General features: G+C 42.6%; 1 protein-coding gene across 1 annotated transcript in view; it reads left to right on the top strand.

Moving 5' to 3' along the window:
• Positions 1–2,942: 2,942 nt before the first annotated feature.
• LOC144769175 (snaclec bitiscetin subunit alpha-like) overlaps positions 2,943–27,088 on the top strand; it is a 265,480-nt gene continuing 241,334 nt past the window's right edge. Inside the window, exon 1 of the mRNA XM_078653194.1 lies at positions 2,943–3,059. The gene's annotated coding sequence lies outside the window, so the exon portion shown is untranslated. The remainder of the gene's footprint in view (positions 3,060–27,088) is intronic.

Raw genomic sequence — 27,088 nt, 5'->3', positions numbered from 1 at the left:
AAGACTAGTATATTGATGAATATTGATTTTGTCAGAAATTCCTCAGGAGATCCTCACATCTGACATGAGAGATTCTTCACCTAAGATTATCACACAAAATATTGCCAGAGGATCCTGACAGAGACTGTAGCAGCATCCTTTCTTAAGTAGAGAGCTGATACCAAGTCAAGTCTGAGAGGGGAGGAGCTATGCTGCTTTTTTGTTTTACTTTCTAGGGAACACTCACTCCCAGCTACATATGATATAACTACACTTACTTTGCTGTACACAGGTATGCAGTGCACTGGTTCTTTCTATGACACTCTAGATGCAAGTCAAACTACTCTACACTCTCATAGAATAACCCATAGATGTAGGATTAGGATGTTAGGTTGTCCAATTATGTTTTCGATTTGGTAGAAATGTTCATCTTATTTTCACTTTCACCAACATGTATTAGTTCTGTTTTAATACTATTTGTTGTGGTTGCTTCACATGTGCTAAACAATAGGATGAGGCTGTTGGAATAAAACCCTTTAATGTGTAAAGTTTCTTTCTCTTAGTGCAGTGCTTGTGTGTGATATTGTAAAGTAATACATTTTGTTTGAATTACCACTGCATCCCTGAAACCTTTGTAAGGGGCTGTTAGTAACTCAGAAAGAACCGACACAACATCAACTATGTACTGAGTGAGTTTACGTGGGAATGCAATAACTTGCTTTTTTTACATTTAAGTGCTGATGGACTGAACTAAGTTTAGGCATCTGGGGGTGTAAAAGCAAAGCTTTAAGAGCTAAGCCAGAGTTTTAGTTTACGCAACATCACTTTCTGGTAAAGTTTTACTAGCCTGTAAAATGGGTTTAGAAATGGTTACCATTTCACAGGTTGCAAGCGGTGGGTGTTGGGTGTTTCTTCCAAATTGCAAATCTGTACTGTATCTATCAATGGTTTATGACCGTAATTGCAATGGCAGAGTTACTGCCTGCTATGTTGGGGTGGTAACTGATTCACAAATGGAAACGGGTAATCAGGGTTGCAACTTTGCGGGGAAGGTATAAACAATACTACAGGGGACAACTGGCAACTTTCAAAGAAATCTTATAAAATATTAAACTTTTCATTTATTTAACACAAAAGCAGCTCTATTACACGATGTTCAACATCCCTGTGATTGTAGTCATAAATAAAGGGCTGAAACTTGTGACCTGGCCAATTAATACTCATACATAGGTCCTCAACTATCCCATATTATTCCCTACTGTGCCAACCAACCTATTAGCACATCGGTTGGATCACAAAATTAGATACTGGTTACAAATAGTCTGGTCGGAACATATGACCACATTTTGTGAGCAGCATCTTAGTGCATTTGGCCCCATGTAATTTAAACCATCTCCTGTAAACTAGGTTAATATGTCACATTATCCTGAAGAGTGAAGGTGACCTTGGAGGTGAATATTTACATTACAAGTTAACGATCCAGCATTCTGCTCTGAAGGAACCAAATTAAGTTATGCTTTTCATACAGACTGGTCATTCTTACTACTCTAAGAACAGAGGAAAAAGCTGACAGTGAGAGGCATGTCTCAACCATTGCACATTGCATGCATTGATGTGGCCAGTGTTCATCCCATTCACAGGCTTTTCTGCTTCTGCTATTTAGAACTGGGCTCCCACTCAATAACCAACACACATTGTCTGGGGTTTCTGCATGAACAGGAAGCCTTGCTACACTACTTCAGTTTCCTTATTTTCTGACCCCATCATTGGTCAACCATGCTTGTTCCATTGCATGAATTCATACAGCTAGTATCCCACAGGGAAATATGAACATATACTGGTATAAAGGTCAGATCTCAAACATCATGTCCTGTGGTCCACCAGAGGTGTGTGCATTTGTCCCAAGTGAAGAAAACTATGTCATGTTACACCTGGATTTTTAATCTGCTTGTACAAATGCTGTAAAAGATTAAAACTAGATAACAGTTGTAATCTTACTTATGGAAGCCTTAAGGCCAAGGCGTCAAAAGCGTTGAGTGTTTTACTAAGGTTCTGATGACAAAGTGCTCCACTCCCCAGAATGAAACTCTTTGCCGACAAAGGTAAACGTACCAGGCAAAACCAAATACCAGAGAGAAAGGGGAAGGGGATTGAGAGAGAGAGTGGCATACAGAATGGTCTGGTCTTCTGTAGCACTGCTATCTCAAGTGTTACATTTTTGGGTACAGCACGGTTACGAACTGAGGCTCTCTGATAGCTTAAAACCGGAACCACAGCAGACGGACAATAACCATGGTATGGATGTGAAACAGTGAATGAACTATACCAATACCAGTGCAATACTGATAGTTGCCTGGCAGCTTCCTTATGCTAACAGGCTGTGTAAATAGTGCCGCTACCTGTCATGAGCTGGCCAACCCACCCTTGACATAGCTCTGCCTGATACTCATAGCACCTCGGCCACCAAAAGTGAGTGCACCCACGTCTTAAAGGAACTCCTCAAAGTTCTTCTTGTAACAGTCCGAAAATCATGAATTCCTTTCTGATTCCAGATAATATGCATGTATCATGAGTTTATGTGGGTGCATGTTGTGAATCTTGTCCTCAACCAATTATGGGATTGTAGGGGAGTAATAGATGCATAGATGAAAGCAGTTTTCTCAGTAACTAACACATTTTTGCTGGGTGATGCAATTATTTTTTTCCAAGGATAGTTTTCTCAGGCTGACAGGATCATTTTAAAATGGTCAAACTGTTTATGCCTCTTTGAATGTTTGCTCTAAACATTATGATAATGCCTCTTTGCACAGTAGTGTCAATGTTTGCTCTAAGCACTTTGATAATGTTGCTCCGTAACTCTGGCATGTTGATATGAGATGACGAACCGTCTTAAAATGTTTACACTCTGTATACCTCATTGCACAGCAAGCCCTCGATACCTACATGTTACACTGTCTGAATGGTGCAGAGTAGGAATATCGACGGAGAAATATCGTGTTACATAAATATCTCCGCAGAAATATCGAGTGGAAGAAATATAGACAACAAAAATATAGTTTGACCAGAATATCGACTGATAGGTAAGTAATATCGATAACAATAATATAGTTGTAATAAATATCGTTTACAAAAATATAGTTTACAAAAATATCGATTTATTAATAATGTTATGTATTTTAGTGTTTTTTAAGAGAATTGTTTGTCATTTTATTATATGTTTTGGAATTGTATTAGTTATTAATGTATTTTATGTTGAATTTTGTGTTATTAGTTCGGTAGCGGGTTGTGGGTTTATAGGGGAATAGGGTGGGAAGTAATTTAATTATATAAATTAATTGATTAAATAATGTGTTAATTTATTAATAATTGTTTAATAATTAGTTGTTAATTAATTTCAATTAGGCAATTATTAATTAATTATGTTAATTGTTTAATTAATTTTAGGTGTGTGTTGTGGAGTTTATATGTGTAAATGGTGTGAAGGGTGGTAAGTAATTAATTTTTTATTGATTAATTAAATACTTTTTAAATTAATTACCATTAATTAATTAGTAATTATTAATTGTAAATGTGTATTAATTATAGGTTTGTGTTGTGGTGTTTATAAGTGTATATGGTGTGAAATCTGGTAATTAATTAATTAAATAATTAGTTAAAAAAAGTCATTAATTTTCATTAATTAATTAGTAAATATTAAATGTAATTGTGTAATTAATTTTAGGTGTGTGTGGTGGATATTATAGTGTTAAATAATGTGTATTTAATTATTTTTTACTATCTTTGTTAATAATAATATATTTAAATGTATATATTGATTATGTTTATATTGGAAAATACATTTAATAAAAAGTTTGATAGTTTTTTTAAAAATTTTTTTGGGTTCCAGCGCTTTCCCTACTATTGCACTCACTGGAGTGGGAATAGTAATTTTTACCCCTACGCTATCCAGCGCTTTCCCTACTGTTGCACTCTTTGGAGTGGGAATAGTAATTTTCACCCCTACGCTATCCAACGCTTTCCATACTGTTGCACTCTCTGGAGTGGGAATAGTAATTTTTACCCCTACGCTATCCAACGCTTTCCCTACTGTTGCACCCTTTGGAGTGGGAATAGTAATTTTAACCCCTACGCTATCCAACGCTTTCCCTACTGTTGCACCCTCTGGAGTGGGAATAGTAATTTTTACCCCTACGCTATCCAGCGCTTTCCCTACTGTTGCACTCACTGGAGTGGGAATAGTAATTTTTACCCCTACGCTATCCAACGCTTTCCCTACTGTTGCACTCTCTGGAGTGGGAATAGTAATTTTTACCCCTATGCTATCCAACGCTTTCCCTACTGTTGCACCCTTTGGAGTGGGAATAGTAATTTTTACCCTTACGCTATCCAGCGCTTTCCCTACTGTTGCACCCTTTGGAGTGGGAATAGTAATTTTTACCCCTACGCTATCCAACGCTTTCCCTACTGTTGCACCCTCTGGAGTGGGAATAGTAATTTTTACCCCTACGCTATCCGGCGCTTTCCCTACTGTTGCACTCACTGGAGTTGGAATAGTAATTTTTACCCCTTTGCTATCAGATGTTTTAACTACTAATGTTTTTATTTTGTTATTAAATGTATGTATTATTATTTTTTAATACTTTAATGTGTTAATTAAATATAGAATATTTTATTTTATTTAAAATGTTTTATATATGTGTTTATTTTATTGTTATATAATTATTAAAGTTTATAAATTAAATAAAGATAATAATAAAATGTATTTAAGAAAATATATGTATGTGTACACATTTATTGCGTTTATATTAATTAAATTAAGTGTATTTGTTATAAATAGTTAAAATATAAATGTAATTTAATTTATTTGGTTAATAATATTAATATTATTTAATTATTTAATTTAAGTTATATTATTATTTAAAGTTGATATTTTTTACATCTATATTTTTTACATCTATATTTTTGAGTCGATATTATTGTACTTACCTGTTCAAGTATAGGGAGTCGATATTTTTGTAATCGATATTTTTACATCTATATTTTTGTTAACTATATTTTTGTTGTCGATATTTAAACATGGAACCGTCTGAATGATTCTCTGTGAGCTCAGGATTACATATTCTATTTATTTATTTTATACGGTACTCTCTGCATGATCTCCCTGTGCACACGTACATGATATAGAAACGCCCATGATTTTAAAATTGTCAAAACTCCCACATTGTTACCCCATTGTTTAAACAATGTATTCATCTAGTATGTTTCACTGGGTTATAGCCAGGGTGAGGCGGAGACTCATTGATTCTTAGCCTCTCCGTCCTTGTATGGCATGTTTTTAGATTCGGTACCGCGCACCTTTGTATGACACTTTGATGTTTAAAAATCCTAAAACACAGATTTACTGATTTTATTTATTTTTTACATATTTTTATTAAAACGTTCCTAGATTTACTGATGTTAAATGTATTTTATTGATGACTACGTTGGGGAGTTTTTTCATGTTTATGGTTTTTATTGACTAATAAACGAAATTTGAATTGAAAAAACAATTGGTAGCCCGTGAGATAGCTACAGAGGTATATGTTCAAGCATACGCGCTAGATGGCTACTCATGAAGGTCAGATAGGAAAACAACATTTTAATGCTTTTAATCGAATAGCCATAAAACCTAATCACTTAAAATCTTCAATTTAGTCCATGGGGCCTTTATCGGTCTGTGGGTGCTGGTGGTCTATTAAAGTAGTGAAAACCAAGGTTCATTGGTGGTAGGGGGCAAAAGCTGAGTAGAGTGTGTGTTTAGGCACTGCATTGTGCCCTTGTTCCTCTTGGGATCAGAGGGAGCCCACAGTGGTAAAATTGCTATCTTTGTCCTGAGGAACCAAGGCAGAAAATAATGGTACTCCATGGCAATTGTATTAATATTGCCCCTATTATTACAAGAAGTACTTAAAAATCTACTTTTTGCGGCAATGTTTGTGGCGTTTTGTTTTTGTGCTGGTTGATGATGTGCTCTGTTTTTGAAGTCAAATTTGCTTTGGGGCCTCATAGGATATATTCTAGCAAATTCTCTTGGATTTTTTTGGGCAAGGGGCCCCGTTAACCAACCCATTGCGCTGCCGGGGCACCAGCAGCGCAATGGGCTTGCCCATAGTTACAATGCCATGTAAAGTCACCCTGCGTGACTTTTCATGGCCTTGTAAATATGAGTCCCTTTCACGTATTACTCTGTGTGAAAGGGACTTTCCATGGGTATTGCTGTGGTTGTTCCCACGTAACATCCATGGAACCTGACCAACTCCCAAATATAAAACTTTCTGTAAAGCTGGGAATGTGTCCAAATCCTACACCTCCACATTGGAGGAATAGGAGAGGCACAACCACATAAACAGTATCTTTATTTCTCCTCATTTGTTCCTCTGTCTATGCGTGCTGCATTCTACAGCATCCATAAAAAGAGGAAAATGCCATCAATGATTGTTTTTGTGCAGGAAGTTGTCATTTCATCCCCACATTGCAGGCACCCATGCCACATGACGAAATGTTGTCTGCGTTACCGCATGGCTGATGTTTGTGCATGGGTGCAGGAGTGAATGACAGGAATGCGCCTTATCTTGTAGATACGTTGCATTCCAGCCCTTTTATTTTGATGCACAGCAGCAGAACAGGAAGTCTTGCTGCACTGTCGCGCGTCAAACTATTGTAATGAGGCCCTTGGTTAGTAACTATTTGGGTTGAAGGGCCTTAGATATTTGTCCAATTCAGGTATCAGGCTTGTTTTGATATTTAGCTCCTGCTGTTTTGCAATGGAGTAAAAGGAAGATATTTCTCTGCTTACTAATACTCATTTTACCAAACTAGCAAAAATGTAAAGATTGTAGTAACTTGATGCACAAAAGTAGATCTTTGTTAGTGCACTCATAGCTTGTCTTCTTAGTCCCTTTGGTGAAGTCCTAAATACCACTATCTTCTGTTGCTTTTTCAAAAAATTCTTCTTGGACCCACAACATGTTCAATGCTTAGCTGTGATGTTTCGTACTGTGGGTTCATCAGTAGTCTTAAACCTCATTCTTTCAAGGCAATTATTTATCACTCTGTTAGCTGGTCAAAGATCTAGTAGATTTTAGGGAAGTTGCTTCGGCATCCTTGTGACAGGACTGAAATGTTGAGACTTATGACTGATGGATGGGAATATATTTGCAAAGGGTGCTGAGGAATGATTTGAAGAATAGGAGAGATGGTGGCCCCCCCAAAATGCTAAACCTCTTGGTGACTGTATGAAGGCAATGATCTCAGATTCAGCAGTACACCGATTAATACAATGATCTGTATACTGTGATCCATATCCAAATGTAGGTGCAGTGGTCTAAGTAGGCAATGACTTGCAACCATGAACTTTGGTATCCATTGTTTTACCCGCTATAGGAAAACCAAGCGCTGGGGTTAAGCAGAGCTAAACTGCAGCAGTGTTTGTCGATCACAGTATACAATGATCTGTATACTGTGATCCATATCCAAATGTAGGTGCAGTGGTCTAAGTAGGCAATGACTTGCAACCATGAACTTTGGTATCCATTGTTTTACTCGCTATAGGAAAACCAAGCGCCGAGGTTAAGCAGAGCTAAACTGCAGCAGTGTTTGTGGATCACAGTATACAATGATCTGTATACTGTGATCCATATCCAAATGTAGGTGCAGTGGTCTAAGTAGGCAATGACTTGCAACCATGAACTTTGGTATCCATTGTTTTACCCGCTATAGGAAAACCAAGCACCGAGGTTAAGCAGAGATAAACTGCAGCAGTGTTTGTTTTGACATAAGGAAATGAAACCAGTTAAATTGAAGAAGTTTAGCTGAAGGATGTGTCAGAACTTGGGCAAGAGTGTGACCTTTTAAACTGTGCATAGTGGTACAGGGCACTAGTACTAGAATTCCAGGAAATTTGACATACAAAAAAAATAACAATTAATGACGATTGTCTGAGAAAACTTTTCTCTGTGTGTCTGTGCAGGAAACTGGCTCTGTATATACTATACCAAGTTAAGGTACAGTGTGGACAGAGTCAAGTGGATCCCCAAAGGTAGGCAGAGGTTAAAGTAGATATTACCTTACTCTCTATTTGTGGTAGTGTTGGAGAGCACTAAGGCCTTATCAGAGGGCAGAGCTAAACATTTATTGTACACACTCCAACCCAGGCCTGGTACAGGCGAGTATGAAAATACTTTGCACCCATATACAATTTAAATACAGTTCTGATGCAATAATTTCATTTACAGTAGAATTACTTGGTATTTGCAGATAATCAGACTTACTGTACAATTTACTTTTCTTACGCAGCCAGGTATCTCTAGATGTCAGGCTGGTGCATGCCCTGAGGGAAGGAAAGAGGAGTCAATGCATTTGGCGAACTCAACACAGGCTTACAGTTTACTCATGAGCCACATTTAGTTCTGAGAAAGCAGAACCTTGTTTACGGGTCCGTAGGTGAGACTTGGTCAAAGGAGCACTCGAGTCGCAGCAGCAGAGGCACAGAGGTGGCCGGGTGCAGGGTGCAGGGACCACACGTTAGCCAATGGGCTAAGCATGGCCATGGGCATGGAGGACTGTGGCAGGCAGGCCACCAGATCAGGCAAACAAGAACTCCTTGGGTGAGGTCAGCACTGAGGCCAAATGGCCAACACAAGAACTACACCGCCAGGGGCAACGAGGAGGCCTGATGTAGGATGCAGTCTTGGCTGAAGCTGCAGACTCGGTCGGGGGTCCCTGGGAATCAGTCATCGGCTGATGAGGTGAATGGGGTCTTTGGGAGTAGTCTTCTTGTGACTCTAGTGTTCAGAGACAGAGTCAGTCGGACAGTTGCGGCTAGTCTTTTTGGACCGCTTCGGTTATGAAGCCGGTCAAGGCGTCGTCTTCAGTCGCGGTTGAGGGAGATCTGTCAGTCTTGGCTGCAGGATGGGTTTAGGAGCTTGCTGGGGTTCAGGGGTCACTGGGATCCAGGCTAGGATCACTAGCAGGACCGCCTTAAGGTGTTGGTTCACTCTGCCTCGGAGCTCTGGGAGCAGAGTGATGGAGACTCACGGAGTCGGCCGGAGTCAGAGTTGGTTACATTTTAGCAAGTCCGGTGCTCACGGGAGACAAAGTCCTTTTTAGTTGCAATGCAGGGCAGGTTCTCTGGGATGTCAAGGACTGCTGGCTGCAGTACACACTGAGGATCTGTTGGAGGTGTCTGAGGTCGGGACAGGTCGGTAGGGCTGGGGCCAAGTCAGTTGGTGTTCTCTGCTTTTTTCTCCGCACGGCTGCTCGGTCCTTCGTCTTCATGCTTCTTCTTTTTGGATCTGGTCGGAGAAGGCAAGGTAGAGGGTTGCCCATAAAATACTAAATTTAGGGGTGTTTCAGATAGGCAGAGGTCAGGCCGATAAGTCCCTTCTTTGGGGTGGGTACACCACCTATTATGCCACCCTCAAGTACGACTGAGAGTTGTGCTTCACCTCACATCCCCCACCTGAGTGAAGGGGTTGGCAAAGGTGGTCACACCTCTCTTCCTAACTTGGTTTTCCTGCCGATTCTCCCACCCAAATTGGGGGTCATGACCAGTAAGGGACAGTTGCTGGGTGTGGCAATTTGCCTGTGTAGCTTACAGAGGTGGCAGGCCTTTAAAGCTTCCCCTTTATGGACCCCGCCCATCCTGGGGGAAGAGGTTGGCACCTCGTCCCAGGATGTGTTTGTTTCAGGAGTCGATAGTGGCAGGCTGTTAACCCAGGGGTCTAGAAACATGTCAGGTGGTGGCAGCTGGTGAGCAGCCACTCAGCCAGGACACTAGATTTAGGTCGTTTTTCAGGGGGCATCAATAAGATGCCCTCTGAGTGCAGGTTTTATTAAATCCCACACTGGCATCAGTGTGGGTTTAATGTGCTGATAAGTTCAGTATCAATCTTTTCAGTTTTCAGTAAGGCCATGGTGCTGTGGAGTTCGTAACAAACTCCCTTAGCATATACTTGTTATGTCATTACTGCACTTACACTATCTAAAAATTGACTTAGACATTGTATGGGTACATGGACCATGCACCTGCACCCTCACCACTGGTATAGTGCATTTAGCTAGAGGGGTGACTTACCTATGCTAGGGTAGTGGATTGTATTCATGGCACACAGGGATGTGGGCATGTTGACTCCTCACTTTTGTTCTACACTAAGAAACATGCAGCCTGAAATGTGTGTGAGTAAAGGTATAGAGTCTCTAAGGGTGGCACAACAAGGGCTGCAGCCCTGAGTGGCCTTCCCTTGTCATAAGTGCCCTTTGTACCTAGGGGTACCTTTTACAAGGGACTTACATGTGGCCAGAGAGTTTCCAATTCAGTTTTGCAACAGTATAGAAAGAAAATAGGCCCTGGGTACCTGGTTGGCAGGAACCCAGGGCACACTTAGTCAAAGCACATCAACATCAGGCAAAATATGGAGCGACCATGCAAAAAGGGGCACTTTCCTACAGTGTGGTTCTCACATCCATTCTCACCCTGCAAGGCAATGCTTCTTTTTGTACATACACCAATGTCTATATAACAGTTTTATTGTGAGACATCAAGGAAATGTCAGTTTGGGATTTAGGAAAATCCTCTTCATCAGGGAGAAAGCTTACAGTCTTCTGAAGAGGAAGTAATGGCGAGAAGGGGTCATTGTATGGTTACGGCTTAAGTACTTAGGAATAGAAGGTATTTTGTATTCCAGGAAGTGCAAATAAATGGTCACTTGAACTTCTATTCGCAGGTCATAAACTCTGGAACTGGTCTTACCTCACCTGTCTGATTTATGTATCACAGCTGTTATTGCCTATACAAAATGAATAGTGATTGAATGTATGTTCTGGTTAAGGAGCAGGGGATGGAGCAAAGAAGGAGGAAGTAGTTACAGGTAGTGCTCAGGGCTGTAAATACAAGAGGGCATAAATACTTGAAGATCAAACGAGCTCTGAGACCAAGGGTTGCTGAGCTCTTCTGAAGTCAACACTACTTAGGCAACTCGGTAAGTCTGCCGTCTTTGTGGGAGTGTGGCCATCAGGCTATCTGTCTGCATGTCTGACTTTTAAACAGACACAAAACCCATTGTCTTTTTTACTCATAGTACCACAAGACTGCTTGGTATGCCTTGTTAAGCCTCATGGTGGGATGAATTTTGGTCCAGGTCTTGCTGGTCTGCTCCAGTAGGAAAACCCCATCCTTGAAAAAGAACTTGGCTTAGAAATTATCATGTATTTATGCAAACCTTAGCAAATGTTTACCAGTGTTTCAGGAATGGTTTCCGTTTGTAAGACAAAAAAGATTGTAATGTTTTATTGCAAAAAGGATTTTTTGGGGGCTGTGAAATTGATGTGAACTGAAGGGATAAGGAGTGATACGTGAGGAAATGGTCCTGAAGGATGACTGATGAGGAGTAAGTACTCAACAATGAAGAGTGGTTGATGGGTAGTTATAAGTGAGGAATCGGTGCTGAGGGATGAGGTATGAGGCATAAGGACTCAGGGATGAGAAATGATGGATAAGCATTAAGGAATGTGGGGTGAGGAGTGACAACTGAGAAATGAGAAATAAGGAATGAGGGTTAAGGAAAGAGGAGTGAATGATGATGGATGAGGATGACTTAATACTGATGCTGTGCCAGACTCTACAACAGCAAATTGTATATGTATATCACTCGCTCCAAGCTTACCACTATTGGCTCTCCTCATCAGAGGTTTTATAAGCATCATTAACATGCATTTTAACTCTGACTAGATATTATTCTGGAAAGGTATTTGGAAAAACACTGTTCCCAATGCGACCGTGAACCGTCCCCACCAAAACCGTCAACCTCATTTACAGGTGGGCAGACTTCATGTATTCCATCAACAAACCCCCTGCTGGCTCCATCAATGAAATACTTTTTCCAATGTCCTGATGGAGTAGAGGCAATATGATTGGGCTGATGTGGTTACATCAACCAGCTCCTGTGGCCAGACAGTCACCAGCGTTCACTGAGGCTTTTTATGGGTGCTAGGTGAGTTTTGGGTATCCTGGGTAAAATAGCTCTCTGGCAGTCAAATCTACCAAGGGCCAACAATTAAATGACATCATTTGATGCCTTGCTCAGGAAGGATGGGTTAGAGCTCATGGATAAGGTGTGGGTGGTAGTTTGGATTTTTCACAGCACGGTTAATTTGGTCATTAACGTTCATCCTCCTACTCAGAGTGAAACGAAAGGATTTGACATTCTTTGTGATTGAAGCCGCCAATCAAGGAGATCTTTGGAATGGACTCCCTCTTGAGCAGGCATGGTACTTGCATTTAGAGCGACAAGTTTTGATTGAGCACAGTTCGTCTGAATCCCAGGCAATATTTTGGTGTGAGAATAAGGATGTTCTGTATTGTAGGATATGCATTGAAAGTCATAAACATTGAATAATTCCCCACAGCCCACGCGGACCCCGAAAAACCTTCTTTAATATATATATCTAACTTTAGAAAAAATGAAATGTAAGATGTTTATCGCTAAAAATACTTTGTTATAAAGTCTCAGTGTAGTTTGTTAGTGATGTATTTTGCTTCTGAATGCTGTAGAATAATGTTGAATAAACTGTAACATAGCCTTTAAATGCTCAACCCGTTGTCATGGAAGAAAGGTAGCCTGTGTACAAAAAAATGCAGCCCGATAAGTGCATCATCAGTTATTTCCGAAATGGGCAGAGATACCACCAAATAAGACAGATAAAGGTTTTAAAGTTCAAATATACTTTAGTAAAGTAGTTTCTCCCATTGTACAATTGCAACATTCATAAAGTTGAATATGTTTTTGTTGAGCATTCTTGAAATTCTTTTTGAATTCTAAAACATCCCAATATACTCAAACACAAACTTAAGCCTAGAGGAGTACTTTTTAGATTTTTTAAAAGAGCAAGTAGAGATTTGATTTCTAAGCTCAAGTCCTGTTTCCTAGATGTCGGGTTCAGGGAAGACCTGGCTTGGCAGCTCGGGCTGGACTGTTCCCATGAGGCACAGAGTCAAGACTAAATTGCATATAGCTGGGTCTGAACTGAGGTGGCGAAGTGAGCTAATGAACGATGAACGATGATGGATTCAACCCAGATCCGTGACTGGGGGTGCGTGTCTGAAAGGTTAAGTTTCAGGGCTCTGCCCATCATCTCCTTGTGTTTGCTTTGTTCGCCTTAAATTGGCAGGCTTTGCCCAAACGTGGTTTGCTTGGTCATTTTGCCACTGGATTCAAGCTAGCCTGGCTGATGACGGGTGTTACCCTGAAACCGGTCCCAGGATGCTTGTTTCTAATTCAGGGAGACCTGGCTTGGCAGTTCGTGCTGGGTTGTTCCCGTGAGGCACGTGGTCCCGTGCTCTCCATGCCACTGGAGTCAAGCTATCCTGGCTGATGAGGGGTAAAACCCGAAACCGTTCCTAGGATGCTTGTTTCCAGTCCAGGGAGGACATGGCCTGGCCGTTCGGGCTGGACTGTTCCAATTAAGTGCAGGAACAAGACTGATTTGCATAAGGCTGGGTTCAACTGGAATGGCGTGGGGAGCAAAAAACAATGGATTTAGGCCCAGATCTCTGTACTGGGGTGAATGTATGACATTGTTCTGCATTCTGTCCATCATTTGGTCTTTTTAAACTTCTTCAATTCAGAGCATCAATCACATGTGGTGTCAAATGCATATCTCTGAGTGTGCATACACTGTAATAATCCTACTCTTCTGGGACAAGTATTCATGCTCCTTTTTATTTTTTTTCTTTATTGGATTTTTTCCCCTTTTTATGCAAGCAGGACAAAAGGCGTATAATAACATAAAACAGAAAGATAAGGCATTACGTCACAGAAAACAAAGGTCATAAACCGTGCTCAGAGATAAAAAATAAACATCACAAGGTAACATTTGTTCATAATCAATAACAAAGACAGGGAGAGAAGGCCAAAACTAGTACAAGCAAAATATTTTAAATACCCCAGAGAAGACATATGATCAATCCAGCTCCCCTTGAATCCACTGCCGAACAGGTGCCCAAATCATCATGCCCAAAGCTCTTTTTTTCCGGCCCTTCGTTCTATATATGGCTGCTTCTATATTATATGTAGCTAGAAGACGAGCTCTCCAAGTATCAAAAGAAGGGGGAACTGGATTGATCCATTCTTGGGTAATACATGCCTGTATTATTGCCATACAGATAAATAATAGATTTTTCTTCCCATCCGGTAATGTATCAGAAGTTACCCCGATTAGAACTAGTTCCCCTGTTAAAATAACTGTAGACCTGAACAAAAGTGCCAGGAATGTCTGGATTGCACAAAGAAGTGAGGATAAATGAGGACACCAAAAAACATGTGTAATGCATCGGCAGCAAACAGCCCACATCTATTGCACGATGTACCCGCAGTCGTCCCCCATTTAGAAATTTTTGAGGGCGTATAATATAAGTCGAATAAGGCCATATAATGCTGTGTGCATGATATCCCGGTAATCAAAATGGTGTTCGCCAATGCAATAGATTCCTCTATCTGGATATCATCGCTACCCAGCTTTTCAGCCCATCTCCTATGGTGAGCCGCTATATCATCTGAACATGAAGAGATAAGTAGGTTATAGTAATAACCTATCGATTTTTTACTAAACATGCTGTCAATAAGAGGAATCCTTCGCAAGCCAGAGCGATCCTGTATATGTAGAGTATTAAAAAAACTATGAATCTGCAGATACTTAAAATAATCATGGCTTGTTAAATTATACTTATCTAGAAGCTCCGCAAAAGAGATTACCTGATCATTCTGCCACAGATCACCCACACAATGAATTCCAGAGTAATGCCATCTGATCATAACATAATCTTGAAAAACTGGGGGGAAGATGCTAGATGATGAAAAAGGTGTGTACAGCAGGATTTTCTGAATCCCTAATTGACGCTTGATTATCCTCCATACCCCATATGCGGCTTTCAAAGTCTTGAACTTAGTTTTTTTAAAGTAGCTTGGCTCTATGTTTTTAACAAAACAGCCGCGGCACTCCTCTCCCAATGCAAATTCATATATTGATGGTGAGTGACTCACTGGTATTCGTGCATTTACACCGATTATCAGCGGGCTGATAAACAGTAAAACTGCTGCAAGATAATAATACAAAAAATGCAGGATACCCCACCCACCCCTAGCCTTTGGAAGGATCATCTTCTTGTGTGATCTATGCTGGTGTTTATAACCCCACAAGAATCTAGCTGCCATCCTTTCTAATTGTTTAAAACAGCTTAGGGGAAATTCAAGAGGGATTGTTCGAAACATATAAAGAAATTTTGGAAGTATCTTCATTTTTAAAATGTTATTCCGTATAAGGATGAATGGAGATGATCAATACACTCAAGCGAGGAGTTTGCTTTTTTCAGGACTGTGTTTAAATTTAACTCTGGGATGGCAGAGACTGGAAATGTGATTTTGATGCCCAGATATGTCGCGACTGCCACTGTCTTAAGCTGTGCGGGAGGATTCTGACTTACGAATAAGATTTTGGTTTTGGATATATTCAGTTTGTACCCTGAAAATGCTCCAAACTTAATCACCAGATCCACTATTATTGGCAATGCCCTCTGAATATCGGTTGTAGTCACTACTATGTCATTCGCATAAGCGAGAGCTCTATAACTAGTACGTGCAACTTGTACAGGCGCTATATCCTCCGCTTGGTTCAGTTTGTTTAAAAAAATATCAATGTAAAGGGCAAACAAAAGTCGTGAGGACGGGCATCCCTTTTGGGGACCTCGTAGAATAGAAAAAGGGGCAGCTTTTTTTGCCCCAATTTTAATACATGAAGTTGGTAAAACATAGAGTGCTTTTAAGGCTAAAATCATCTGAGAACCAAAGCCCTTCAGTGAAAGCAGATCCCAGAAATACGGCAAGGCTATTCTGTCGAATGCCTTCTCGGCATCCAACAGGGTAATGCCAAGTGCCGCCTTAGTCCCTTGGGCCCAATCCATTAAGACAATCACACGCTGAACATGTTCCATAGTATCCCGATTAGGGATAAAACGTGCTGCCAATGTGATACTATTGACGATATTATACCTGAGAGTCGGGAGGCTAAGATTTTCGAAAAGATCTTGCTGTCAGCGTTGATTAATGAAATCGGCCTATAAGAAGATGGAAGAAGGGGAGGTTTATCTTTTTTAAGAAAGGCCATGATAATCGATTGCCGCCAAGATGCTGGTGCTATCCCTTTCTGAGTTTCCCAAAAAATAAAAGCAGATCTTGTTTTAGGACATGGCAGAACACCCTGTAAAACTCCAACGGAATGCCATTCGGTCCCATAGCCTTACCAGCCGCAAGGGAAAGAATGGCTGTCTCTATTTCTGCCCATGTGATGTCTAAATGGAGTGCTGCCACCTGTGCAGGGGTTAAATTAGAAATATTGCCAAGACCACAGAAATTTAAAATAGATTCAAATGAATAGGATGAGACTTCCTCCTTATACAGTTTACTATAAAATATACGGAAGACCTCTAAAATTCCCTCGGGTTGATGATGAGTTTGTCCCATCTCGTCCTTTATGTTATTAATACAATTGAATGCTTCTTTTTGCCTGATTTTTTTAGCCAGAATACGTCCTGAATTTTCCCCAACTTCATACACTTGTGATAGGAAAACTGCCACCTGTTCAGCTAGATTCATAGCAAAAATCTCATATAGCCTAGATTTGTGTATGGAAAGACTAGATTTGATATGTTTAGTGTCTTGCGAGGAGTTAATAGCTATATTTAGTTTGGCTTCCCACTTCTGCACTGCCTTATAATAAGAAGCAAGTTTATCCCGGGAAGTTCTTTGCTTGTTAATGGAGAAAGACAGGGTCTCCCCGCGTACAGCAGCTTTAAAAGCATCCCATACCATTTGGGTTAAGGCAGACCCTCGGTTGAACTCAAAGAATTCCTTTATCCATTTACCCATATACTCAATATATAAAGGGTCTGCCAACAGTTTACGCTCAAACGTCCATAATGTCACATTAGGTGAAGTACCCAGATCTGTTTTAATCTCTATCAATATAGGATTATGATCCGATAATATTCTGGGAAATATCTCATACCTGATGGTACTAATAAGTCCGGAGGTGACAAAAAAATAGTCCAAACTGACAAATTTCTGATGAGGGGCATAAAAAAAAAGTGTAGCCCGACGCAGTAGTATTTTTCGTAAACCCAACATCACATAGCCCAAATTCTTTTACTAGGCCTCTTAATGCTTTGTAAGTCTTTTTCTTTAACCCAGCATAAATCAACTCAGACCGGATATCAAAGTCTCCCTCGAGATGAATATTAAAATCTCCACATACTATTAAGGGAGCAGGCCAGCCAGGTAATTCTATACTAAGAAAATTTGTCATGTCTGGATCGTCCAAATTTGGACCATAAATCGAGCAAATGGTCCAAAGATTGCTCTCTATACAAATTTCCATTATTACCCATCTGCCATACTGATCTGTTTTAGTGCGTTTACAACACCCCAGTCCTCTTTTCATAAGAATTGCCACTCCCTTTGTGGTAGTACCTTGACGAGTGCACCCCAATACTTGCATACCTAGATCATTGAGCCATCGTCTGTCGTTCCATGTCGGGTGTGTTTCCTGTAAGCATAGTAAGTCTATCCTGATACTCTGAATTATTTGTGAGCATATCCCTCTTTTTTTCCTATTGTTGAGTCCACAGATATTCCACGAACATATCCTTAATTTACCCATATAGAAGTTTTAATTGGTTAGTAAATAGTAAATCAAAAACAACAGCTCTTACTGTATTGACCTCTACAGTCCCTATCACGAAGAAAAGTCTACTAATCACATTACATCCAGTGCCTATCTTAAAAAAACCAGTTCTGTCCTTGCTTGCCCCGCTACCGTAGCCCCCAACCTCCCTCTAGTGTCCTCCCTCCCCCCCTCCACACCAACCCAGAACCCCACCCACAAAAGGCAAAGGGACTGAAAAGTCCCTAAAGATGATGGCCTGAGAAGCATAGTGCATCTCGCGGTTCGCTTCCCATCTCCTTTGCAAATCACCTTGCACAGAATCATAAAACTGAGTAATCATAGAGCAAATACAAAAGAATACAAAATAAACCCCCCTGGGAAGAATGCATTTAAACAATTGTATACAAAATTAACAAATCAAATCAAGATTTGAGCTATAGGAAAGGATTACATAGAAGCTACTAAGGGCCAGATGTAGGAGCCAAAATACCGGTCGGTAACGGCCGATTTCGGCCGTTACCGACCGGTATTTAAGAATTGGCATGTAGGGGCATAATTTTACAGAATCTGTAAATTTACCGATTCTGTAAAATACCGAATCGGTATTTTTACCGATTCGGTAAATCCCAGATGTAGGTGGGACTCTTCTGAGTACCAAAGGCCCTACAAATTCAGTATTTAACCACCCAATCCAATTGGGTGTTAAAATACCGAATCCAGGTGTGCATGCACATGTGTGCATGCACACCTAGCCATGTGAAAAACAGACATGCCCTTAGGGCATGTCTGTGTGACACATGGTGCACATGCCTATTTTTGGGGTGCCAGAGGGTGTCAAAGTGACACCCCCTGCACCCTTGCTGGAATCGGTATTTACCGATTCGGTAATTACCGAATCGGTATTTCCCATTAATTCCTATGGGCTTCACAGCCCATAGGAATCAATAGGAAATACCGATTTGGTATTTACCGAATCTGTAAATACCGAATATTAACGATTCGGTATTTCAACATATGGAAATACCTACATCTCCCCCCTTCATATTTACCTATTCATAAATACCGAATCGGTAAAATTCGGTATTTATGAATCGTTAAATAACATTTACCTACATCTAGCCCTAAGTCCTTCGCCACACTCTCCAAGGTTAGAAAGTATGTTCTCTCTTTATGTATTATTTTAAGTTTTGAGGGGTTGAGGAGAAAGGCTTGAGCTCCCTTGGCTTGAAAGGATGGAATGAGTTGACGAAACTGCCAGCGCTGTTGGACTGTGGCATGGCAATAGTCCGAGCGGACAAAGAATTCCATTCCTTTCCCCTTTCGTTTTCGATCCGGCCTGGCCAGATCATACAGTGCCTCTCGAGCCAGAAAGCTATTTAAGCAGATTAGTATAGCTCTTGGCTTGATATTAGAGGCAGCCCTGAGATTCTTACATTTTGAGGCAAGATGGCGGATGCGTCTCGCATCCGAATGAGCAGCTGAACGTCGCTCGCTGTAGTGTCGCTCCCATCTACTGGATTACTAATATTTGCCCATTTTTCGTGGATATTTGCTTGCTGACAACACGAGGACAGAAGCGGGTGCCTCATCTGGGTTATGTGGCTGGATTTACACCGAAAATATCGCCGGCTGTTAAACGTGGTCTGGCGTTCTCCATACATTTCTCCGGAGCAGCTTGCGTGGCTGGGCTGGGCCAGCGGCTTGGGCGAGGCTGTTCGAAGACTTCGCCCGAGGCTACGCAGGACTGCGGGCAGAGTCTGGTGAGGAGGCAGAGACGGAGACGCTGCCATGGGATGGCTCCCAAGAATTCGAACCCCAGTACGGCACCTAAGGTCTCTAAACCAAAGACCCGAGCTGTAACTGAGGCAACGGCGGTCACTGATCTAGGGTTGTATTGTCCCCTGAGGTGGAAGCCGGTGGTTTTAGGCTGCTACCACTTTTTAAAATCGTTATTATCTTTATTTGGGTGCACTTTGAAATCTGTACTTTTTGTTAGTTTTAACTCACCTCTGTCTTCCGCTACACCGCGAACCCTGCTCCCTGCTCAGACAGATCGGCGCTGATGCGGTTGAGAGAGGGTAATCGCCATCTTGGGGGGATAACCAGGGTAGCATACCAGTTGTTCACTGCCTCCCGCCCTCTCTGGTATTTAAATTGCGCAGAAGCGCGCACCCAGAGATCTAGGGTTGTATGGTCCCCTGAGGTGGAAGCCGGGGGTTTTAGGCTGCTACCCCTTTTAAAATCGTTCTTATCTTTATTTGGGTGCACTTTGAAATCTGTACTTTTTGTTGGTTTTAACTCACCTCTGTCTTCCGCTACAGCGCGAACCCTCCTCCCCGCTCAGACAGATCGGCGCTGACGTGGTTGAGAGAGGGTAATCGCCATCTTGGGGGGATAACCAGGGTAGCGTACCAGTTGTTCGCTGCCTCCCGCCCTCTCTAGTATTTAAATCGCACAGAAGCCCGCGCCCACAGATCTAGGGTTGTATTGTCCCCTGAGGCAGAAGTCGGGGGTTTTAGGCTGCTACCACTTTTTAAAATCGTTATTATCTTTATTTGGGTGCACTTTGAAATCTGTACTTTTTGTTGGTTTTAACTCACCTCTGTCTTCCGCTACACCGCGAACCCTGCTCCCCGCTCAGACAGATCGGCGGTTGAAAGAGGGTAATCGCCATCTTGGGGGGATAACCAGGGTAGCGTACCAGTTGTTCGCTGCCTCCCGCCCTTTTCCTCTGCCATAAAAAGAGCACTCCACCCAGGCAGCGCAGCGGACGAGCGCAGCGGGCACGCCTAAGGCGCGCCAAAGGCAAGCCCGTCTGCGCCCGTCCGCGGCAGGCCGGGGCTAGGGGCCACGACCCCATACCCTTTATTGGGGAAAAGGAAGCACTACAGTACAGATTCTCTTTACAAACTACGGACCTCTGTAACAACTAGTTGCTGTCACCCTTTCCACCCCCTGGAGCTACCCCAGGTCTGCCCCCACTGCAATATAGAGCTCATCACCCCGCGAAGCAAGGATGACTTGCGGGATTTTAAAATGTTCCTTTTAAACTGTAGATCCTTGCCAAACATAGCCTGGAAATATCACTCCTGTTGGACGAATATATGCCTGATGCAGTCTTCTTGACTGAAACATGGCTAACCTCAGATTCCGAGCCTGGCTTGGTGCAAGCCCTCCCATCAGGTTACCAGATTACCCGCAAAGACCGCGCTCACTGGAAAGGAGGTGGGCTCGCAATTATCTATAAGGACCAATATACATTCCATTGCTTCCCTGAGATCATTATCGACTGCGAAAGTATGTCTTTCGTTATTGAATTCTCTCCTAATGACAGTTTCACTGGCATCCTTATCTACCGCCCTCCTGGGCCACTCAAACAGTTTCACACATCCCTACCCTCGTCTGTGGCCAACCTGGTTACGCCCCCCTCCAACTTCACGCTGTTTGGTGACCTTAATATACATTTCGACAACATTTCTGATAACGCCGCTGTAGAGCTGACTGCGAGTCTAGCCGCAGTCCAGCTAGAACAACTTGTTTTATCACCCACCCACGTCAAAGGTCACCTTCTGGACCCGGTATTTAGTAATTGCGCGTGCCTCAAAGTAGGCGTTACCAGCCGTCTTCCTTGGACTGACCACTACTTGATTCCTTTCACTTGGACTACATACAAACCCTTACCTTGTACCCCTACCCCTCATTGAACGAGAAACTGGTCCAGACTTCCTCTGAACCAGTGGACCAGTACTCTAGGCCCTCACTCAGTCGGGATCCCTTATTAGACAACAAGGAATACGACAATTGGATTTTGGAGTCACATGACTCCATACTTCCTCTCCGTAATACCAGCTTAAGAAGGCAGCGGAAAACTGCACCCTGGTACTCGGAAGAGCTTAGAGGCAAAAAACGCCTAAGTAAGAAGCTTGAAAGGAGATGGCGCCTGGGATACACTGCCACGGATAAAGCTACATACAGGGAGGCTATCAGAGCCTATAAGACAGAAATAAAGGCAACACAGTCGGCTTACTATAGTGAGAAAATCATGTCGGCCAGATCACAACCTAATGAAATGTATCAAATTGTAAAAAGTCTGACCAGGCTCCCACCATCCTCGGCTGCCAATTACAATCCATTCTCCTGATGCAATGACTTAGCGGAATTCTTTTACCAAAAAATAAATAAAATGTACTTATCATTTTCAGATAAGGAGTTAAATCTCCCTACCCAAGAACCACACCTCCCCAGAGAAGCTGAGCATCTGCATCATAATACTTTAGATTACTTTCCACCGTTGGATTTAGAAACACTTGAGCCTCTGATGCACCAAGTAAAGTCAGGCTCCCCCTGTGATCCTGCGCCCCGTGTACACTGGTTTTAGCCAGCCAAGCTATCCTCCCTACGATCATGGAACTTCTCAATTCTTCCATAGCGACTGGCAATGTACCTCCCACCTGGAAACATGCCATGGTGCGAGCACTCCCGAAGAAACCTACCCTCGACCCCGGCAATCTCAACAACTACCGCCCGATTTCTCTACTCCCCTGGGTGAGCAAACTCCTCGAGAAACATATTAACATCTATCTAACTATGTTTCTCGAGAGCAACCATCTGCTCGATGTCACCCAGACGGGCTTCCGCCCCAAACATGGGATGGAAACTGCCTTGTTGGCGGTAACAGAGGAAGCCAGGCGGCTCTTGGATCAGGGGGGATCAGTGGCAGTTATCCTCCTTGACCTGAGCGCCGCATTTGACACGGTGAACCATAAAATCCTCTTACGCAGTCTCTACAGTCTAGGAGTGTCAGGTAAAGCTCTGGCTTGGTTTAAGTCCTTTCTAAGTGATAGGACTTTTCAAGTCTTTGAGGGAGCTTCTGTTTCTTAAAGTAAGCCCCTCGGCTGTGGGGTACCGCAGGGCTCATCTTTGAGCCCTGCGCTATTCAATGCGTATATGAGACCGCTGACTGAGATCATCCGTCCTTACGGCATTAAGATCATTACATATGCGGACGATACTCAGCTAGTGGTCTCTCTCACGCAAAAGAACTGCCAGCAAGTACCAATTAGTCTGACTACCTGCTTGGAACAGGTCAAGTGCTGGATGACGAGGTCGTGTCTCAAGCTCAACGGGGACAAAACTGAGCTTATGCTTCTCGGCCTACCAGCTCTTTCTTTCATTGACCTCACATGGCCCACCAGCTTGGGAGTGCCCCCCACACCCAGAGACCACATAAAGAGTCTTGGGGTGTGGTTGGACAAGTCTTTGACCTTCAACACCCAAGCAACCAAATTATCAGCGACTTGCTTTGGACTCATCAGGATGATGAAGAAAATGTTTCCGCTTCTACCTTTCGAGGCCAAGCAAGTTGTTATGCAGGGCTTAATTCAATCCCGCCTTGATTTTAACAACGCCTTGTATCTAGGCGCGCCTGAATACTGTCTGCAAAAACTTCAGCGGATTCAGAACTGTGCAGCACGCACATTGCTCAGTCTTCCACGTCTCGGTGGAGCCTGGGCTGAGAACTCTGCACTGGCTCCCTGTTAGGGAGAGAATCAAATTCAAGTCTATGTGTATCTCTCACCAAGCATACTGGAAATCTGGCCCAGAAATTAGCCACTCCTTCAGTACCCCTTACCGTTGCTAAAAACAGCTTCGCTCCACGTATGTCTTTTTGGCAGCAGTCCCCTGTGTCAGGAGATCCAGAGCTGGAGGCCGGTCTTTCTCCTATAACGCAGCCAAGTTATGGAACTCAATCCCTCTTTACCTAAGATCTAATCCTAACTTGATGGCCTTCCGCAAACAGCTTAAAACCTTCTTTTTTAACAAATCAGACTAGCCTCTGGGCTGAGCACACCGGGAGGTACGAACCTGGATCTTAGCGCTTGGACGCCCCAGGGCAGCAGTCGCGCTTAACAAAACTCCTTTTCATTTCATTTCATTTCACTGAGGGAAATGCGCTAAATGAAGGATCTCAGGCTGCCGGTATGAATACAATACCAAACGCGGAGACGGATCCAGAACTGCCTGATGCCGGTAATAGTGTGCTTTCATCCTCTGCAATACAGACATCAATAGTGAATGCTGGGAGCTGTAGGACTGGAGCCATCCCGAAAATACCCGGTATGTGAAAAAAAAAGAATTTAAATGCAGTTAATGACGGGAAAAGTGCAAGTACAGGCATGAACCCCCCGCAGGTTGTTGTCTCTAATGCTGATATGGTTGGTACTCGCAATGATAAAAGTATGGGAATTACTAAGCATAGAATGCATGTAGCACCCCAACTAGGTGTTGCCCCACTATTACCTGGTACTGCTTCAGGGCAACAGGGTGCCGCATCGCTTTTTCCTGGGACTGATTCAGCGCAGGATGGAGCAGAATATGCCTCCAGTCGTATTTATCCGCTAATCGCCCAAGAAATTTCAGTCGACCCACTCAGCCCTGCCTCTACTAATAACCAGGAGACACTTGAAGTTACTGGGGACACAGAGTCAATTGTATCAGCAGGCAACTTTTATTCAATGTCGGACCTATCCAATGCTTTGGAGTTGGAGAGTCTGGATGGGGAATGGAGAGATGACTTAAGTGTCACCAGTTTAACTAGTTCAGCGCAAGATGGGCGGAAATCAGTAATTGAAGAGGATGGAGAGAATGAGATATCCCCTTCTGCTAGAACGGAGTGGGGGGCAGAAGAGAACACTGTTCGCAAGGTTCCATTGGTTACTGGTAGACCCACTCCTTCAATCCCAGGGGGTGGAAACAGTCAAGGCTCTCCAATATTAAGTTCTGTTGCTGAAGCTATTTTGGGGGTTTGATGTGAGATTACTTTAGGTACTCTTTATCAGGTCATGATCCAGCATCGTGAGGAAACGAAAGCTGAGAATCTGCGTACGCAAGGTGCAGTACAAAAGCTTCAAAACAATCTGAGGCAAGTGGTTAAAACCTGTAATGAAACGTCAGCCAGAGTACTTGAGGCAGAGGGAAGGATATCATTGATTGAAGACGTGATGACACAACAAAAATCTCAGCATTCTTCTTTGGAAACATTAAGGGAAGATGTCAACTGGAAGCTGGTCGACTTAGAGAACAGATCCAGGTGTAACAATCTATGAATTTTGGGTATACCTGAAAGGAGTGAGGGGTCTAACGTCAGGCAGTTTGTTATCGAGCTCTTTACGGAAGCTTTTCCGGAATTATCCCAGTGGTAGTGGGACTTGGAGCTCCAAAGAGCTCACAGATTCCCCTTTCAACAAAAAAAGAATGTCAGTATTCATGCTCCTAACATTACAATCCAACCTACTCACCATCTCCATAGGTCCAACCAACTAAACCCTAACCAACGCCAAGGGGCAAATGCATTATTGTTTAGTACAAAGCAGTACAGTAACTAAAGTTGTGAGAGGGTGGAGCAGTGCAGAGCCATATTTATTAAACACGTGACCTGCAGCTCAAGTCATATCCTGTGATTGTTCACTATAAATGCTGCCATGTGCCATGCACACCCTTTGAATCATGGTGCAGATGTGCATGCTTGCTCTCCAGCATAGGATCTGTTTAAGAAGTTCACCCTTCCAGTACAAAATCCTTTGCATAAACACATTCGGAAACATTCCACACATTGTATGTGTGCTGTACAGTGCAACACAACTGCAATATGTGGAATGTTTCACACAATGAAAACATTTCTCCTGGTTAGCTCCTGATTCAAGGAGGCATTAGTTTATAACAAGAAAACCCGGTCCTCCTTCTTTCTGCTTTGTGTGTTAACTCTGTCTTCCTATCACTAAATGGCTGATGCAGTAGCATAAGTGCCTGTCCCCAAAAATAAGTGCCCATGGCTCCCACTGGCTCAAATTAAGCACTGTTTGTGTCACTTTGCAAGACTTTGGACCAGTGCAAATCTTTTTAAATGTTGGATCTAGAGTTCTAGGATTTGAAACTTTCTTCCAAGGCATTCCCTAGATACCCACATCTAGAATTAGCGATCTTCATGCTTCATGCACATCACGTGGGAAAAATGTAAAGTAACCCTGGGTGTAAAACTCCGTTCCGCTCATGGAGTTTGCGGAGTTTTGGCAACTCCACCTTACATGTAGAATGCGGAGTTGCCGAAAAACTCTACCTGCTTCAACCGAGCAGTTTTTTTAGGCATGCCGAAATGCGTTTTTGCACTCGCAGGAGTGACGTACCGGGTGCCTGCGATCACCGATGGTATTTCCCGAGGCGTTCATGACCGCCACGTGGCTGCTAAATTACTAACTAATAATAAGTAACTAATTAACTAACTACCACTATCGTAGTGACAGGACAAAGGAAAGGAGTCTCTCCAGTCTGCATTACCTAATTTAAGTTCTCTAACCGCTCTTACAAAATCAGTCCAAGCGAGCGCAAGTTGCAAACAAGTAAGTGCCGAGCACCTGTCTAGAAGAATAACAATCACATATTATAAGATTTTTAAACATAACTTACCTTCATGTAAGCAGCAGCATTCTTGCTGTTTGGGAAAAAATATTGCAATAATACAGAATACACAATAGTAATAAATAATTAGCTACTCACCAAGCCCCAAGCCCCACGACCTCAACACCAAGCAGGTCCAGTAGGTCCTGTGCTGGGTCCAGGATGTCGGACCACCGGTGGGTAAGTTGGTTATGGGTTTTCTGGACCTTAGAGCAGCGAAACACTGCCTGGTGAACCCTCGCCCACAGCCGGTGACACTTCTGGATCCCGTACCCGGACCCAGGCCTGCCGCCTGTTGCCAGGGTTAAGGTGAGGTGGCGCTGCACAAAAAAAACTGTACTGCCACCTCAACCTCAGAAAATAGTGCCCGGGGCTGTACCCCTTCCGAGCGACGGCTTCCACAAGGAAGTCTGCTCCTAGTTGCACTCTACATCATCTTCTTACTCTTAGCCATGGTCCTGGGGGCGAGGGGCAGAAAAGAAAATGTAGAAGTAAAAAATAAAGTCAGGAGAAGTAAAAAAAAATGAAAAGCAAGTAATAGATAAACAGTACAAAAACGCAGTAAAAGTAGAACACAAACGCACGAAATACACTTAGGAGGAGAGAGGGATAGATAATAAATAAAAAAATCAGAAAAAAAGTTTTAGGAACAAAGGATGGAAAATATATAGGTAGTTTTCAAAACAGACCCCAGAACCATAACAAAGAGTAGAGAAACAAGATGGCTGCGCCCATTGGCAACCGCGTGGTGAAGTTTGCACAATATTTCCCTCGAGCACGCAATCCATCTTGCCGACCGTCAGAAACGGCTCGCAATGAGTCACAAACGGGTGGAGCAAGCAACTCTGCCCAGTTGCGGAACTTCGTGTAGCGTCACAGAGTTTCTTTTCCGCTTTGCGTT

The sequence above is a fragment of the Lissotriton helveticus genome, chromosome 1_1 (genome assembly GCF_964261635.1).
Source record: "Lissotriton helveticus chromosome 1_1, aLisHel1.1, whole genome shotgun sequence".
Classification (NCBI taxonomy): domain Eukaryota; kingdom Metazoa; phylum Chordata; class Amphibia; order Caudata; family Salamandridae; genus Lissotriton; species Lissotriton helveticus.
Note: the sequence above shows the minus strand (reverse complement) of the source record. Positions and strands in the feature narration are given on the sequence as shown.